This window comes from Canis lupus, chromosome 15, assembly GCF_048164855.1.
Source record: "Canis lupus baileyi chromosome 15, mCanLup2.hap1, whole genome shotgun sequence".
NCBI lineage: Eukaryota > Metazoa > Chordata > Mammalia > Carnivora > Canidae > Canis > Canis lupus.
Genome location: NC_132852.1, coordinates 19,460,515 through 19,473,476, shown reverse-complemented (window position 1 = coordinate 19,473,476; position 12,962 = coordinate 19,460,515). Strand labels below are relative to the sequence as shown.

The 12,962-nt window shown below is 36.6% G+C and overlaps 1 long non-coding RNA gene and 1 pseudogene across 3 annotated transcripts in view; both read left to right on the top strand.

The window, feature by feature from the left end:
• Window positions 1-12,962, top strand: part of LOC140605490 (uncharacterized) — a 216,019-nt gene that overhangs the window by 105,066 nt on the left and 97,991 nt on the right. The gene's annotated exons all lie outside the window — the stretch shown is intronic.
• On the top strand, window positions 11,741-12,375 carry LOC140605489 (nascent polypeptide-associated complex subunit alpha pseudogene; annotated as a pseudogene).

The following is a 12,962-nucleotide window of genomic DNA, read 5'->3' as shown; positions in this document are numbered from 1 at the left end:
GAGGACAGCCATGGAGGTACTATAAACTCAGAAGTGAATACAGCGGGATGGGGAAATGATGCCTGAAACTAACTTCCTTCACTCCATCTGAGCTCCTGTCCCTTTATAAATCTATCTAGAAGGCAAAGAAAAAATTTGACTAGTCTGCATGGATCTGTTTCCCAGACATAGAGGACAATAGAGACTAGTAGAGAATGGATCTGAAATCACTAATGGGGACAACATGCACACACATATTATATAGATGCCATAATATATCTAAACCATCAAGTTTCTTAAAATACATTGCATGGTATAATGTGCAGTATAATTGAGCTTAGACTTTGTTAGGCCAGTAGTCCAGATTTCTCTTAATGGCTATTACTAATTGCTGAAATTGATTATTAAGATTGGTTAATTTAATTCCCTTTAGATTTAAGAGAATGGTTAAATATATGTCTTCAATAGTATAAAGCTAAGACTGCCTAAAGGTAAAATACTTGGTTGGCTCTTTGAATATATTAGTTCTGTATTCCTTTGGTCCTGGATAAGAGAATGACACGTTCTGGAAACTATCCTGAGTGAGGAAATTACCAAGTGAAACTGTTCTAATGCTAAATCAGGAGACTTCCTGTTATACCTTCCCCTGGTACATAAAAAGCTTGGAAGTCATCACAACAGAGGGATAACATTAGCAGAGAAGTGGAAACTCAAATAACTAAAAGAAAGTCCAAGAAATGAAAAATATAGTAACAGAAATGAAGAATGCCTTTAATGGGTTTATCAGCAAATAAAACTCACCTGCGGAAAAAATTAGTGAGCTGAATACACGTTAGTAGAAACATTCTAAACTGAAATGTGAAAAGAATAATAATAAAAACCCCAGAATACCCAAGAATTGTGGGACAACTGCAAAAGATATAACATACATCTAATTAGATTATCAGAGAGAGAAAAGAAGAAGAGATCAGAAGAAATATTTAATGATGGTGAGAATTTCCCAGAATTAGAGATATCAAATCACAAATCTGGTTAGCTCAGAGAATACCCAGAAGGATAAATATAAAAACAAATCTATACACAGAGTTATCATATTCAAAATGCAGGAAACAAAGAAGCCCAGATACTGAGAATATTTACAGCCAGAAAGCAGGCTCTGAAACAAACAGTATAAGTAGTTCTTCAGGAAGAAGAAAAATGACAGGTCAGAAGCTTGAATCTACATAAAGAAAGGAAGAGCACTGGAGAAGGAGCAAGACAAGGTAAAACATCTTTTACTTTTCATATTGTCAGTTGATCTAAAGGATTATAGCCCTTAAAGTAATAATAATAACAATAATACTGTATCAAGTGATTATAGCATATGGTCAAGTAAAATAAATGATACAGTATTAGTCTACTCTAGCTGCTTGCTATAAATAAAATACCAGCTATTGGATGGCTTAAACAACAGACATTTATATCTCACAGTTCTGGAAGCTAGGAGGTTTAAGACGAAGATACTGGCCTATTTGATCCATAGTGAAGGTCCTCTTCCTGCATTAAAGAAGACTGCTTTCTTTCTGTGTCTTCAACAAGACAGACAGAGAGAGAGAGAGAGTGCTCCATTTTTTTCTTTTCTTCTTCTTCCCATCATAAAATCATGCCCCACCCTCGTGACTACTTTTAAGTTTAATTACCACCCAAAGGCCCTATCTCTAAATCCCATCACATTGGAGGTGAGGGATTCAACATATGAATTTGTGCAAGGGCGGGGGTGGGGGGATGGGGGCACAATTCAGTTCATATAGCAGTATCATAAGGAATACAAGGGAATTATTAGAAATACTGTTTTAAGCTACTTGAAGTAGTATAGTGCCATTTGAAGGTGAAACTGGCTTAATATGTACATTACATTAAGAAATCCATGACAATTTTTTTAAAAAGAGGCATAATTGATATGCTAGCAGAGGTGGTAAAATAGTAGCACATAAAATGCTTAATTAAAATAAGACAAGACAAAAAAGAGTAAACAAAAAGGAACAAAACACAAATGCAAGGGATAGAATAATCACAAACATTTTAGATATTAATCCAATTATATCAGTAATCACTTTAAATATGAGTGGTCTAACTACACTAATATAAAAAAGAGAGATTATCAGAATAATTAAAAAAAAAAAAAAAAGAGAGAGAGAGACTTGAGACTCCTGGGTGGCTCAGCTGTTGAGTGTCTGCCTTTGGCTCAGGTCCTGATCCCAGGGTCCTGGGATTGAGTCCCACATTGGACTCCCTGCATGAAGCCTGCTTCTCCCTCTGCCTGTGTCTCTGCCTCTCTCTCGTGTCTCTCATGAATAAATAAATAAAAATCTTTTTTTTTTTTTTTAAAGACCCAACTATATATTGTCTGCTTGAATCCCACTTAAATATGAAACTCATGAAAAGTAAAAGAAAGCAGAAAGTTGTACGGTGCCAACATCTAATGCTATGTGTATGGCAGAAGTATAAGAAAAGAGTCAGAGACACCTGGGTGGCTCAGTTGGATAAGCGTTGGACTCCTGATTTCAACTCAGGTCATGATCTCAGGGTGATGAGATTGAGTCCCACAGAGGGCTCTGCACTCATTGGGGAGCCTACTTGAGCTTCTCTCTCTCCTCCTCCTTTTGCCCCCGCACACCCCTACTCTCCCTCCCTCTCTCTCTCTCTCTAAAATAAACATATATTTTTTTAAAGAAAGAAATGGAGTCAGATTTACATGCCATTGCTTTTATAATTAGAAAATCCAGAGAATCCAGCATTCACCAAAATTTCTTTTTTTTTTTTTTCATTCACCAAAATTCTGATGTTGAGAGGAAATAGAATAATTGCCAGTTTTAGCATTAATTAAATTTTAGGGATGGTAATTTCATTACTGCACATAAAAAAACAAGCATCAAAATACATTAGATTAATGTTTCAGAGTTATCCACAATTCACATTCAGTAATATCTTAGATCATAATAAAAGAAGAATAAAAGAAGACTAATGTGACAAGCAGAGGAAAAAAATCCTAAATAGGTTGACTACATGATTTCTTCCTCTTTGCTTTTTTAAACGTGGCTTTATGAGTTGTGAGACCCTACCCTTTAGAATTAGTGACTTCATTTGGATATCAAAAGTAAAGTCACTCTATATGATAAGGAATTACAAAGACATTTATTCTGACTCTCAGAGAAGTATAGTTGGAGAACATTCCAAAAGCTGACATGATGTTCTTTCTTACGACACCCCTCTGATTATTATTTCAGAGTGCCACCCACAGATTACTCTTCTCTTTGTCTTGTCAAGAAATAATGTTGAAAATATGAAAGGTTGCTAAGTGCTTTTGTGAAAATAACAAGGCAAAATACACTATTTAAAAATTTTTCCATGCCAAAAAACAAAAGAGCACATCATGTCATGTCTCTCCATTTATAATCTTACAATGCACATTGTACTGAAATGTATTTTATTGAAAGGACTCCTTCGTTTAGAGGAAGTAGTGCACATGTTTTCCACCTTGACTTTAATACACACATAATTTCCTTCAAGTGACATTTTAAGGGCTTAGAATATATTTTCTTACATGCCACACTGAATTTTGGAAAACTGTTTAATCAAGCTGTAACTACATTGTGTATAAAAGCTCATTGAGTTTAGAGGAAGGCTAATTACTTTGTAGCTATTTATAAATTTCTCATTGAGATGAGCCTCATATCCTCCATAAGAACATTAAAGAACATTTCAGGTATCTGACATACTTTATGATTTTTTCTGTGCATGTATTGTTAATACAAAAAGATCCAGAAGACACTCCTGAATCCTTGTGCTCTGTAAGTAAATAACTATGATTGCACCAAGAAATTCAGCCTGTCATATATATATATCTTCTGTTATTAAAGTCATCACTATTGCTATATAGCACCTTAATTCTAGCCTGTTATGGATGTTGTTGACCAAGTAGTACTAGGTAAATAGAACTTGGCTTGCAGAAAGTCCGACAATAACCAGAGAAATTTCTCTTTGCTTCCCTCTTCTAGGGAAAACACAAATAAGTACACAAGTTGGAATTCTGCATAGTGCTATTTATTTTAAATGTCCACCAGGAGGCTTCCATAGGCAACTTTGTTTCATTTCATTTCTGGGGTACGTGACCTACATCTACACTATAAACATTCCTAGGGTCTCCAGGGCCAAAACCGTTATATGAAAACGGTGTGTTATTCAGTTGGTGATTTTATGAGAGAGCAGCATCTGTACACTTACAAACACCGACAAAGGTTAAAAGCAAGTAAGAAGGGAGCCGCAAGTCTAGAGCTAATCATGGTTTGCACCAACAGGGAATTGATCATCTCTGCTGAGGTTGTGCTGGAACTAAGTTTGCTGACTCTGTTACTAGAATTCAATGCTACTGCCCTGTCTTCTGCTTGAGGCATGAACACTTTAGTTGTAAGAAGAGTTACTACCTCATATAACTCTTTAGCCTGGCTGTTTGTTTAATCAATACTTTATGACACTGTGCCACTGTCTTTACTTACTAAGACTCCAAGAGGTATCAGTAGGAGAGTGCCCTTTATCATTCCAGACAAGCAAAACCAAAGTCTTGAATATTTAATATTTTATTTGGCTTTGAAAAGTAAACTACCAATACAAGATAAGTCTGGGACATCTTGTAATACCAGAAAGTAAAGAAGTACTCAAAACAAAACAAAACCAAAAGGATGAGGAGGACATGTCATAGAGTCACAGGAGTCAACCTGAAAGAGCTCCGAACTGGCAAAGCTAGAACAATTTAAATGACAAAATAATGTAGTATGAATCATAACCCAAAGTACAAAATAAATATATGTGCCTATACTGATATTAAAATGATTAAGAATAAATAAATGAGGAAGTTACAGAAAAATTCCAAATAATGTATGTAGCTATTTCAGTTTACAGAAGCTACAGCTTTAATCTCTCATATTCCAAAGCTACAGCTTTAATCTCCCATATTCCATGAATCCTCCCAAATCTATAAACTAGTCTGATCATAAGAAAGACATGGGGCAAACCCAAACTGGGGGGGTTTCTGTGAGTTAGCTAGTCAGTATACCTCAAGAGTCTCCAGGTCATAAAAAAGAAGAAAAGGCTAGGACCTATCACAGACAAGAGGGAATGTGGGAGACATGAAAACTAAATGCATCGTGATGTCCTCAATTGGGCACTGCTGGCATAGAAAGATGGTGTTGATGAAAAAAATGATTTGGAGTTTAATGAATAATAATAATCTGTAGTGGATTGAATGATCACCCACTCAAAAGATATGTCCATGTCCTAATCCTTGGAATCTGTGACTATTACCTGGCAAAGTATCTTTGCAGATATAATTAAGGATCTCCAGATAAGATCATCCTAGATTATATGGATGGCTTAAAATCAATGACAGATTTCTTAAAGACCAGCACAGAGATGAGAAGGTGGCAATATTTCATGGAGGTGGAGACTGGAGCCAGAAATCAAGTAATTCCAGCAACCACCAGAAGCAAAGAATAGAGACAAAGAATAGAATCTCCCTCATGGTCTTCGGAGAGAGAATGTGGCCCTGGGAACACCTTGTTTTGTTCTGTGGTGTCCAGAACCATGATAGAGTAAGTGTTGGTTGTTTTAAGATACATGTTTGTGATAATTTGTTATAGCAGCCTTAGGAAACTAATATATGTACCAATGTCAGTTTCTTGTTTTGAATAATGTACTGTGGTAATGTAAAATGTGAATGATAAGGGAAACTAGATGGGGGGGGGTATATAGGAACTTTCTGTACATCTTTGCCACTTTTCTGTAATTCTAAAATTACTCCAGAATAAAAAGTGTACTTAGAAACCCCCCACAATTCGACTGAAAAAAAAAGGTATAAATTTTACTTTTACCTTGTTATGAGTCAGACTTGATATTTCTTTGAATAATGTGACCACTGTGCCATTAAATATCTTACAAATAAAAACAAACATTTCTAGAAAAGAAATCTTTCAAATGGGAAGTGTTGGTCTGGCAAATGCCAGGTTTGGAATAATACATTTGCCTATTTGGATTTCATTGTGTTTCAGACCTAGGGTAATTTTTCTCTAATTTGTAGTTGATTATGGTGAGTGGTCTTAACTGGTGTTACAAATGATGCTTTAAAAACAAAGCATCAGGGGATCCCTGGGTGGCTCAGCAGTTTAGCGCCTTCCTTCAGCTCAGGGAGTGATCCTGGAGTCCTGGGATCAAGTCCCACATCAGGCTCCCTGCATGGAGCCTGCTTCTCCCTCTGCCTGTGTCTCTGCCTCTCTCTACTCTCTCTTTTCTCTCTCTTTCTCTGTGTGTGTGTGTGTATTTCATGAATAAATAAATAAAATCTTAAAAAAACAAAACAAAAAAAAAACTAAGCATCACTTTACCTTCTAGACTATAAATTTACTGTATTCTGTGTTCTTACTCATTGATAGCCAGTTCAGGATTTAACCACTGATTCAAATCAATTAGCTTTCTTGTGTCTTCTTTATTTTTTAAAAATTTTATTTATTTATTCACGAGAGACACACAGAGAGAAGCAGAGACCTAGGCAGAGGGAGAAGCAGGCTCCCTGTGGGAGCCTGATGTGAGATTTGATCCCAGGACCCCAGGATCATGACCTGAGCCAAAGGCAGACACTCAACCACTGAGCCACCCAGGTGTCCCTTGTGTCTTCCTTATTTTAACTTAAAGTGCGTGACTCACATTTGCAAGAAATGCAAAACACATTGTACAAGTTTCTTTAATTTAAAAAAATGTGGAAATTGTCATCATGATGACCTAACACTGCTAAAACCAAAGAACCATTTGGTTATCACCAAACAGCCTGAGGAATGTCGCATAAAATTAACATTTGTCTGTAAGTATATGAATGACTCAGGGCAGAATTTGAGGATTACTATAGTATTTCATAAGGAAGTGATAACTTAAGGTATGGGTAACAGTCCCTAAAGAAAGTCAACCATTCCGTTTCTCTGTGAATGAAACACACAGAGAACTGCAGAGCTAAAAGGGTCAGTTAAATACCTAGAAACCAATACTTAATACTCAGGAAAAAAAGAGAATCCATTTTTTGACAGCACATTTGTAACTATAAAGCCCCACAGATAAACTTGTGGCTATTTTGGAGTTATCATTGGTACTTCATTGATTACTTTGTGAAACTTCTGTGGGCTCATCATGCTCTCAGCTCCACTTACGGCTTCAATCACAGTGAATTGTGAAATTCTGTATAGAGAATGCCCACAACATTTTTTTTGTTTTTAATGAAAAGGATTTGGGTTACTTAATTCATATCCATTAAAAATGGCCAGATAGAGTTATAACAAAATTTGTGTTAAAAAGTTTTGCTTAACAAAATTAAAACATTCAAAACTATAAGTTTTTAGAATAACTAGCTTTTTAATTTAGTAGTTATAAAGCAGTGCTTTTATGGGGGAAAGCCTAATAACACCATGACTCATGCATGAATTAGTTTTTTTTTTTTAAAGTTTTCTTACTTTGGAAAACCTAAACCGAGCCCTTTCAAGGATGAATCTTCCTGATTTATTATTTGTCAGACTACTGATTTTTATTTAATTTAATTTAATTTAATTAATTTATTTTTAATTTTTAAGTTATATTTTATTGGAGTTCAAATTGCCAACGTATAGCATAACACCCAGTGCTCATCCCATCAAGTGCCGTCCTCAGTGCCTGTCACCCAGTCACCCCCCCCACCTCCCTTTCCACCACCCCTTGTTCGTTTCCCAGAGTTACGAGTCTTTCATGTTCTGTCTCCCTTTCTAATATTTCCCACTCATTTTCTCTCCTTTTCCCTTTATTCCCTTTCACTATTTTTTTATATTCCCCAAATGAATGAGACCATATAATGTTTGTCCTTCTCTGATTGACTTATTTCACTCAGCATAATACCCTCCAGTTCCATCCATGTCGAAGCAAGTGGTGGGTATTTGTCATTTCCAATGGCTGAGGAATATTCCATTGTATACATAGACCACAGCTTCTTTATCCACTCATCTTTCGATGGACACCGAGGCTCCTTCCACAGTTTGGCCATTGTGGACATTGCTGCTATAAACATCGGGGTGCAGGTGTCTCGGCGTTTCACTGCATCTGTATCTTTGGGGTAAATCCCTAACAGTGCAATTGCTGGGTCGTAGGGCAGGTCTATTTTTAACTCTTTGAGGAACCTCCACACAGTTTTCCAGAGTAGATGCACCAGTTCACTTTCCCACCAACAGTGTAAGAGGGTTCCCTTTTCTCCGCATCCTCTCCAACATTTGTTGTTTCCTGCCTTGTTAATTTTCCCCATTCTCACTGGTGTGAGGTGGGATCTCATTGTGGTTTTGATTTGTATTTCCCTGATGGCAAGTGATGCAGAGCATTTTCTCATATGCATGTTGGCCGTGTCTATGTCTATCCTCTGTGAGATTTCTCTTCATGTCTTTTGCCCATTTCATGATTGGATTGTTTGTGTCTTTGCTGTTGAGTTTAATAAGTTCTTTATAGATTTTGGAAACTAGCCCTTTATCTGATTCGTCATTTGCAAATATCTTTTCCCATTCTGTAGGTTGTCTTTTAGTTTTGTTGACTGTTTCTTTTGCTGTGCAGAAGCTTCTTATCTTGATAAAGTCCAATAGTTCACTTTTGCTTTTGTTTCTCTTGCCTTCATGGATATATCTTGCAAGAAGTTACTGTGGCCAAGTTCAAAAAGGGTGTTGCCTGTCACATTAAGATCTTTCATCCATTTTGAGTTTATCTTTGTGTATGGTGTAAGAGAACGGTCTAGTTTCATTCTTCTGCATGTGGATGTCCAATTTTCCCAGCACCATTTATTGAAGAGACCATCTTTTTTCTAGTGGATAGTCTTTCCTCCTTTTTAGAATATTAGTTGACCATAAAGTTGAGAGTCCTTCTGGATTCTCTATTCTGTTCCATTGATCTATGTGTCTGTTTTTTGTGCCAGTACCACACTGTCTTGATGACCACAGCTTTGTAGTACAACCTGAAATCTGGCATTGTGATGCCCCCAGATATGGTTTTCTTTTTCAATATTCCCCTGGCTATTCGGGGTCTTTTCTGATTCCACACAAATCTTAAGATAATTTGTTCCAACTCTCTGAAGAAAGTCCATGGTATTTTGATAGGGATTGCATTAAATGTGTAAATTGCCCTGGGTAACATTGACATTTTCACAATATTAATTCTTCCAATCCATGAGCATGGAATACTTTTCCATCTCTTTGTGTCTTCCTCAATTTCTTTCAGAAGTGTTCTGTAGTTTTTAGGGTATAGATCCTTTACCTCTTTGGTTAGGTTTATTTCTAGGTAGGTATCTTATGCTTTTGGGTACAATTGTAAATGGGATTGACTCCTTAATTTCTCTTTCTTCAGTCTCATTGTTAGTGTATAGAAATGCCACTGACTTCTGGTCATTGATTTTGTATTCTGTCACACTGCCAAATTGCTGTATGAGTTCTAGCAATCTTAGAGTGGAGTCTTTTGGGTTTTCTATGTACAGTATCATGTTATCTGCAAAGAGGGAGAGTTTGATGACTTTTTTGCCAATTTGAATTCCTTTTATTTCTTTTTGTTGCCTGATTGCTGAGGCTAGGACTTCTAGTAGTATGCTGAATAGCAGTGGTGAGAGTGGACATCCCTGTCTCATTCCTGATCTTAGGGGAAAGGCTCCCAGTTTTTCCCCATTGAGAATGATATTGGCTGTGGGCTTTTTGTAGATGGCTTTTAAGATGCTGAGGAATGTTCCCTCCATCCCTACACTCTGAAGAGTTTTGATCAGGAATGGATGCTATATTTTGTCAAATGCTTTCTCTGCATCTAATGAGAGGATCATATGGTTCTTTTTTCTCTTGCTGATATGATCACATTGATTGCTTTACGAGTGTTGAACCAGCCTTGCATCTGATTACTGATTTTAAATCTATAGACTGTCTGGTTTTTATGTAGGTATATTTGGCCTAAATACTCTTATTTCCAAATAGAAGCCCTTAATTATGCTTTAAGGCAGCTGAAGCCTCTCATTGATAAAAACAAAAACAAAGCAAAACAAAAAACCATTATAAAGTGATCTAGTCTGATAGAACAAAAGAATAAGCCACGTCTATTATTTTAGTAGCCAACCTTTGAAATGTATATAGTATACCCTTGGCCAAGAAAAAAGTTCTTCCATGAAATATTATGAAACTAAATAAAACGTATTGGTGATATGTCTCTTCTAATGTTCACACACATAGGGCCTACTTACTGCTGATCAGTGACATTTATTGAGTTCTCACTACTCTGTGAGTTCTTCTACTGAGACCTACCTGAGAGTAGCCTAAAGAGAGAGTATAGGGATCCCTGGGTGGCGCAGCGGTTTGGCGCCTGCCTTTTGCCCAGGGCGTGATCCTGGAGACCCGGGATCCAATCCCACATTGGGCTCCCGGTGCATGGAGCCTGCTTCTCCCTCTGCCTGTGTCTCTGCCTCTCTCTCTTTCTCTCTCTGTGACTATCATAAATAAATAAAAATTAAAAAAAAAAGAGAGTATATCACAGTTTAACTGTCAAGGTGTCTAAATTACCTTCCCTCCCTTCCCATCCCCTCCTGTCCCCTCCTCTCTCCTTCCCTTCCCTACTTATTATTTATATTTTTGCTAGAGGTATCATTATATATGTAATGCTCATTATGTTGTCTTCATAATATTTCCAGAAATTGAGACCTGGCTTTCTCAGCTTTAGTGCTAATGATGTTCTGGGCCAGATAATTTTTTGTTATTGGAGAATGTTTTATGCATTGTAGGATGAGGTTGTGTGATGGTTAATTTTACATGTCAACTCATCTGGGTCATGGCACCCATATATTTATTCAAATGTTATTCTAGATATTTTTATGAATGTGCCTTTCTGTATGAGAATAACATTTGAATTGGTGGACTTTGAGTAAAACACATTGCTCTTTATAATGTGGTTAGTCTCATCCAATCAAGTGGAGGCCTCAACAGAATGAAGGCTGATCTCTTCCAGACAAGAAATAATTTGGACTCAAACTGTAACTTTTCCCTGAGTCTCCAATCTGCCAGCCTACCTGATTATATATTGGATCCAAGCTTCCAAAAATTGTGAGGCCATTCTCTTAAATAAATCTTACTTTCTCTGTCTCTCTCTGTCTCTCTGTCTCTGTCTCTCTATCTCTGTCTCTTGCTCTCTCTCAATACACACACACACACACACACACACACACACATATATGTATCATTCCATATATCTCCCAACAAACAGATGCCCAGGGCCAGATGTCTTCATAGACAAATTTTACCAAACATTTAAAGAGCAGTTAAAACCTTTTCTTCTCAAACTATTCCAAAAAATAGAAAAAGAAAGAGAACTTCCATTTTCATTCCAGGAGATCAGCATTACCCTGATAACAGTACCAGATAAAGGCTCCACAAAAAAAGAGAACTATAGGCTAGTATCTCTGATAAATTTAGATGCAAAAGTCCTCAACAAAATACTGGTAAATCAAATCCAACAAAACATTAAAAAAAATCATTCACCACAATCAAGAGGGATTTATAATTGGGTTGCAGGGGTGATTCAATATTCACAAATCAATCAACATGATACATCACATTAATAAAATAAAAGATATTCCTTCTGCAACAGGCATGGACTACTCTTGCTCTCTTCCTTTCCTTTCTGCTGACATCATAGTTCCATGTTCCCTGCAACAATGCCAGTTGAACCCACTGAAACTATGCCTGCTATAAAGTGGTAGTTACCATAGCCTCACACTGAGACAGGGTCTGGAATAGAATCCAACATTGATGAATCAGTACCAGAGCCTGAGAAACAAGATTCCACACTTGGCAACCACACAAGCCCAGCTGGCAGCAGCCGCTGAAATTAATAAAGAACCAGTCAGTAAAGCAAAACAGAGTAAAAAGAAAGTATGGAAGCCTATGTCCAAATGGGTCTGCAAGGGTTACAGGGGTTACTAAGATCACTATTTGGAAATCTAAGAATATCCTCTTTATCATCATAAAACCAGATGTCTGCAAAAGCCCAGCTTCAGATTCCTACATAATTTTGGGGGAAGCAAAGATGGAGGATTTATCTCAGCTGGCACATATGGCAGCTGCTGAGAAATTCAAAGTTCAAGGTGAAGCTGTCTCAAATATTCAAAAAATACACAGACTCCAACTGTGCAGGAGGAGAGTGAAAGGAAGAGGTTGAAGAAGCACATGTAAAGTATAAGGACATAGAATTGGTCATGTCACAAGCAAATGTGTCAAGAGTAAAGGTAGCCAAGTCCTGAAGAAAAATAGGAATGACATTTTAAATGTTATTATAGAATTAACAATGTAACCATCTGAAAACAAGGACCAATTTTTGGTGTTTCAAAACTGCAGCTTGGTTTGAAATTTATACTGTTTCTACCATTAATAAAGTTATGGCTTCTTGTAGGACTTGTAGGATGAATAATCAATCAATTGATCAATAGAGAGATACATTAGAGGACAAGAACCATATGATCATTTCAATAGATGCAGAAAAAGCATTTGACAAAATATAGCATCCTTTCATGATAAAAGTCCTCAATACAGTAGGTTTAGAGGGATATTCTCAACATAATAAAGGCCATATATGAAAACCCCACAGCTATTATCATCCTTATCGAGGGAAAACTTGGAGCTTTTCCTTTCTGGTCAGAAATGAGATAAGGATATCCATTCTAACCACTTTTATTCAGCATAGTATGAGAAGTCCTAGTCATAATAATAAAACAAAAGAAATAAAAGGAATCCAGATTGGCAAAGAAGAAGTAAAACTTTCACTATTTGCAGATGGTATAATACTGTATATAGAAAACCAGAAAACTCCACAAAAAAAACTGCTAGAACTGATTTACAAATTCAGTAAAGTCACAGAATACAAAATCAATATACAGAAAT